This window comes from Ixodes scapularis, unplaced genomic scaffold (genome assembly GCF_016920785.2).
Source record: "Ixodes scapularis isolate PalLabHiFi unplaced genomic scaffold, ASM1692078v2 PGA_scaffold1__304_contigs__length_218370807, whole genome shotgun sequence".
Classification (NCBI taxonomy): Eukaryota; Metazoa; Arthropoda; class Arachnida; order Ixodida; family Ixodidae; genus Ixodes; species Ixodes scapularis.
Genome location: NW_024609846.1, coordinates 4142532 through 4149121, shown reverse-complemented (window position 1 = coordinate 4149121; position 6590 = coordinate 4142532).

Genomic DNA, 6590 nt, shown 5'->3' with positions numbered 1-6590 from the left:
GACTTCCAAGAGATCTGGGTTGCTTGCGGCTCCTGGGGCTCTTGGAGATCTTACATCCAGAGGTTTTCGGGAGTTCCAGGAGTCGCGAGTCGGCACTCTGAAGAAATCCTCTTCCCCCTTCCCCCTCCTTCCTCCTCTATCTCTTTTTTCCCTTAATTCCCTTTCCCATCGACAGTGACAAGTGCGCCCGGAGCGTAACTAACAACAACGTCGATTTCCTAATAAACATCGCTTCAACAACAACAACTGATGCTGCCGCCATCTATGTGGTAGAAAAGGTACCGACTTCAAACCGAAACTAGCGCCTTTCTGTTCCGAGTGATGTGTGGAAATGCGAGAATGCAGTCGCTACCAACGTTTATTTACAAACGTTGGCAACTGCAACCTGTAGTTTATAGTTGCGATGTCTTCAAGCAGCCCGGCTGCCGTAGAGATAGTTACAGACGGCGTAACTTCCGCAACAGCTGTCCACAAAGCAGCTGGTTGCGATCTTTCAATCCTTATAACCGTTTACACTGAAGAAAACTGATGATGCTGTCCGAGCAGAAGCTCGATCCGTTTGAGCATGGTATTATGCGTGAACCACTGAAAGGGTACGGCTTAAAACTATCCTGTTGGAATATCCAGCAAAACTGGGACCTTCGATTTGGATCGTCATTATGGATTAGATACTAGCCTTGGTGAAGGCGTCGAGAACGAGAGCTTTCTCGAACAAAATACGACGGGGCAAGTTAGCTGCGTAGGTAAATGTTAAACATGATGATGTTGCCCAATCCTCGGGTAAAGTCACCATCTTTAGCTTTCTCTGCTGCTTATTGGGCAGTCAGAGGTTTCTGCCGGGGGAGTTTTATCGAATAGTGTTAAATTTTTCACCCGCACACCGGATGGTGATAGACATCTCGGGGGCCGCTGTTGCGTTTGTTCTGAGCATTTCTTTACACACTGGTATATTTCAGCGTTTGTACGGCAACAGAGCGATTTAAAACCTGCAAATGAATCACGGGTTGTCGATTGCTTCCTTCGTGAAATAGCAGACGCTCACAATTCAAGCTCGCGTTTGATTTCGTTGCCCGCGGGACGCGATTTCTATCAGAAAATCTACTTTTTTTCCTTTCGGTTCCGCGACACATCGTAGCAGACGAACCCTCGTCGTCTGCTCCCGCTCCTCGCCGGCCCCGCCGGAGCGAGGCATGACGGGATTGCATTTTGGCGCACTCCCGATTTTCTCGGTGCAGCGAGTGCATGCACGCGTGGGGTGTCAGCGCTGAAACGAACTCGGAGAGTGCAACCACTCGTGGAGCGCCGGCCGAAACGAACCCGTTCCACGCTGCGAGTGGGCACGCGTGGGCACGAGTGCCGTGAAACGAACTCGCTATAGACGCTTTACACACGCGCCAGATTGAGCCGCCATAGCCGCCCTTCTCTTGTCTTACCGAGATGCCGAGCCACTGAAGCGGGCGTTAACGGGTCTTACTAGGGCCTATGCTGGGCACAAGAACACAGTAGCATCTAAAATGGCAATAACCTGTCCTACTGTGGTAATGATGAAGTGAAGCGAACGGAATAAGAGGGAACAAAAACTGAAGGTCAGTTATGGCGGCGCCCATGCACAGCTGCTGTAAAGCGTCTATAAGACTCCCCTTGGGAGCGGCCTGCCGTATGCTTCACTCCGCCGGTGTGAGCGATAGTTCTACTTTACCCCGCAGCGCCAGCCGTGGCGCTCGTTATCGGTGAAAGATAGAGTTCCTTTCGGGGGAGCATATCGAGGAACTCTATACTTCGTTTCACGTTAGTATGTACTTGTTAGCCGCGCGTGCTAAAAGCGCGAGATAGTTGCTTCGAAGGAAGGCTCGGCGGTTGCATGAGTGCTCGTGCAGCGAGTGCTCCAGTCAAGGCAGTAAAGGCTAGCCGCTCGCGCTAGCACAGCGTTCGCGGTTAGTCCATGCTAAGGTAAGACGAAATATAGTGAGAGAGGAGCAGTACGCCCGGCCCGGCCCAGTGTGGCTATTTACATTTTTTTTTCGTGAAGCCGCAAGTCTCATTTGAAACGAGTGCCAGATTGCATGAATGATGTGACAAATCTGTGTAGAATAAAAGCACATGGTTCTTTCTGCGAAAAGCTCACTCAGCTGCAGGCTGCGCGTTAAAGCTGCATTCTGCTGGCAGTATGAGCGAATTGTCGTTTTCTTGTTCCCGTAAGTGTTGCCCCGTTTCTATTACCACTTTAATATAGGAGTTATAGTTGGATATAGCTAGGTCGTGTGATTTCCGGTTTTAACCGACGCTCGAGCACGCGCGAGCTGTGCCATTTATTCATCTGTGAAGGACAATATAAACTCGGATTCCGCGTGCATAACTTCAGCATTATAAACTTCATTGTTCACAAAAAACAGACCAAGAGAGTCATTTAGTTCACAAGCGGAGTACCTTTCGGGAAAAAGGCTTTCGCGAAAGTGGGCTGTTTAGGTCACCAGCCCAGTTCGCCAAAAATGTCTGAGAAGTTTTCCGAGAAAGAGCTCGCAGAGCTCTTCGCTGTGGTAGGGGTCTCGGCAGTTAACACACCACATCAGCGGGGAGTCCATAAGGTGTGGAAGCACAGCGCTCGAGAGAACCTTGCAAATCCTTCCACAACCACGAATCTCTGCCGACTGTAGAGCCCTCTCGACAAAGGTGCAGACAGGCTTGCACAGCCAGACAGCTTCAGGTCGTGGATAGCTGAGTCCTCCTTGGTCAAGGTCCGTCATGTGATGCATTTCCCCTAAGTTGCGCTTGCATTCAGGACACGTCACCTGCAAAGTTTAGCGGGTTCTACACATTAGCCTTCCTTGTTTTCCCTGAGAAATTCTTATTGCTTTGCTAGGTTGAATGTTTCAGCTAATTACTTTGAAATTACGGCAATTTCTACAAATAAAAATGGTCACCTTTTGTTCGCAAACGAAGGCCAAGTAGCCAGCCATGTAAGTCAGCGGTGCGAACTCAAGTTCGGAAGAGACTTTATTGTACTTCATCAACTGCAGGATTTCCTGTTTCGGGAGTAGAGTTGGCACATTTAATCGCCGTCTGGCACTCAGAACTAGAACGCGCATTTACATTTCCGGCAGCTTCCAAAATGCCAACACAAACCACACACGCAAGCGCAGAGTGACACTACGATATTTTCGCCGAGCACAGCGGTGCATAGGTGGGAGGAAAGCGAGTTTTGCTGCCTTCTGCAACCGCGGCAGCGCCTCGATATCGGCGAAGCCAATGACAGGCAGATATTAGACCGCGCTGCCCCCTCCGCTAAGCGTTCCAAAACGAAGAAGTTGCTACTGCGCCTTCGCACCGATAGTCTTCACTGTGGAGTTCCCGCTATCGTAGCGCTATCGTAGCGGGTTGCGGAGGGCCTTGCGGGATGGCGAGAACGATCTACGAAAACCCCCTATTTTATCTGGGTAGCGGAGCAAGAGCTTGGGCGCCTTCTCTATACTCCGTTTCAGCTTATGTTGTACCGCAGCGAAGGCTGGAAACGCGAGCTCATAGCGTTGACAGCTGTCCTTACTGCACGAGAGCTTGTGCCGCCGAAATCTGCCCCAGAGCAGGTAGCTCGCGCTTACAGCCTTTCCTGCGGTACAACATAAGGTGAAACAGTATAGCTTTCAGCTCACAAGACCGCTCACCGATGTGCAGCGCCCCCACGGAAAATGGGAGAAGTTCTCCTCTCACGCGCGCTTTTTTTGTTTTCGGAAAGACATCGGCAGGCCGCACCAACAGGGGGGATCGAGTGGCCGTGGCTCTCGTGACTTAAGAGCAGCTGCCAACGCTATGAGCTCGCGTTTCTAGCCTTCGCTGCGGTACAACATAAGGTGAAACGAGGTGTAGTTGTTCCGCGCCGCCGCGGAGGGCGCTGAGGTGTGAGCACCGTGGGTATGAGGTCTCTCTTCGGCGGCCACGGAGTCGGGGGCGTAGCTTGCTCGCCTTTTCCCGGTGTGGTGGTGGTGTGCGGTCAGTGGCTGACCTCATGTTTTGCTTTGGTGCTGTGTCAATCACCGGTGCCACCATCGTGCACGAAGATGAGCATTAACCCGAAGAAGAAGTTATGCTATAAGGATGGGAAAGCCGCGCTTCGTTCCCAACTGCAATTCGGGGTACCGGAACTGCGCAGAGCGAGTGTCCTTGTTTAAAGCTCCATCGAATGACGCTCGCCTGGAGCAGTGGCGTCGTACAATTCCGAGGGCCGATCGCAAGTTACTACCTAGTCTCCTCATCTCGTTGACCAAGTAAAGACCGACCTTGACAGTCTAATTTCTGTCGAAGACTGGGAATGCGAAGATTTCTGGACAGAAAAGGCTTTATGAAACCAAGGCTGTAGACTTCATGCTATATAATGTAACTGGGTTTTTGAGCGTGAAAATAAAAAAAAAAGCTACACGCTGCCCCGCATGCCGATCCGCTTTCAGCATCGACAAGAACACTTCTACTGAAGCAGCACTGACAAACGTGAAGAACAGAGGAGGCCTCACACTCCCCCACAAGGGCCTTTTCCAGCTACTGAAGAAAGCGGAACAGTTCTTCGTGCAAAATGAAAACCACCAGACTGTCTACTGGGACACAATCGACTGTGTTCTTGACACATGCGCAATAACGTTTCCATGCGCTCAACACAAAGAAACAATCGCCCAGTTGCTCCACTACTACTTCAGCATTCGAATGCGACAACACTGTAAGCATATTACGATGAGTAGGAACAAACAAGTTTAAGAGATAAAGAAATCAGCAAAGCAGCGCTCCTCTTAATTTAAGGGCATGGGCGAGGAACACAGGATGTATGAGATGGCGTTCTTTGGTAGTATGCGGTGAATTCAGCTTTTATGTACAGTGCCCCTCAAACTTAACGCCGCCACTCGGTTTCGCAAATATTGATCCATTCAATTTTATTGCATGCTACTTAAACATGAATTGATCGCTGCAGCTGCTGGAATACCTTCCCCTGGTTAAGTTTTAATCGGGGACGGAAATCTTCACCAACCATTTTGACTGCTATGTTCAGGAATAGCTCAAAAAGTGAAGAAACCGAACCATCTCGTGGCGGCGTTAAGTTTGAGGCGCACTGTACATTTTAAAGCAAAAATATTTGTCAGGTATTTTTTACCTCTAAGACGGGGTGACACCATATTGTGCGAGCATAGATGAAAAGTGATTTATGTCTTATAACCGCTACAATTGTTTGACTTCCAGTCACTGTGCCATCATGTCAGTCAGTACGTCATCATACTGTGTCATCGTTTCAGCCACTATGTCATCATGAATAGGAATTGTTTCTGCTCACAAGGTTTGTATGTTCCACAGTACAAGTTGACATTGAATGTATAAACCATTTGTAATGCTAAAACCTTTGTGCGCATTTAAAGAATTATTTAGGCCCCACTATGTAACATCATTAGAATTTATTTGTTTCTAAAAAGGCAGGAGCAAAGTGGAAAAAATCACCCGACCTCATATAAAGCCACGCAATGTGTGTAAACCATTTATCGAACTGCTACCAAACATGTTGTTTGACGAAAAAATTCGAGCATGACCCAGGTGTTGACTCTAGATACTCTAAATTATTGAAGACCCAGTAGATTATGCCGGGAAGATTTATATTTATACGAGAATTTTTGTCACGTTGAGTCATCATCGAAATGTTCTCGTTTGGAAAAAAAAAACAGGAACCGCACGGGGGAAAAGGCAATCAGTGCCAGTACGCCAACATAAATCCATCATTTCACAACACAATACACAGGGATTGAGTAAAGAATGCGTAATTTCCTTCACAAGCCCTATAAGCAAGCCTTCACAAGCCCTTCTATACTTGCGCGCCATCTATCCCCGTGCGAGTGAAGCGCGTTCGGTGCGCCGAACATAATGTGGTCGCCGCGCGAGACAGAGAGTCATCACCTAAATGTATTTCTTCCACCGTGGTCGTGGAGCATTTCTTTTCATTTATTTTTCTTTTTTTTCGTCTTCTTCTCCAACGTGTTTGATGCGCGAGGAAGCCTGACCAAGCTTTGATTGAACGAGAAGCTCGAGCGCGAAAGCACTTTTCGGATGCTCCTAGTCGGCCAACGGATCTCGAATTGAGGTTCTGAGCCACGTGGCTCGGAGTGACGCAAACCGGGCATGTTGTGAGATCGGGGTTGGTGTCATCCGAGCTGGGCAGAAAGGCTCTGCGTGTGCAACACGCACTAGCTCACAAGTCCTGCACATTTCTTCTCCAAACATGATCCTGTATATTATATGGCAGCGGTGGCCAAACCGCGGCTCGGGAGCCGCATGCGGCTCTTTGCTGGTCCAAGTGCGGCTCGCAGATCCCTCGTAAAAGAACCCCCCCCCCCCAGCCCCCCCCCCCCCCCCCTCCGCGCCTTTCCGCGTTTCCACAGAAAAAAAGAAAGGATTTCAGAATAAAGCACGGCTGGCATTTTGGCAGCCTTGTAGCCCCATACGTACAGTCGGACTCTAAACAAGATTTAAGTTCCCTCCCCTCCCACCGCCCACGGCTTTTAGAAGTTTTGTGGTTTCGTTTGCGGCTCTTAGGCCGGGTCAGCCTGGCCACCCCTGTTATATGGTCA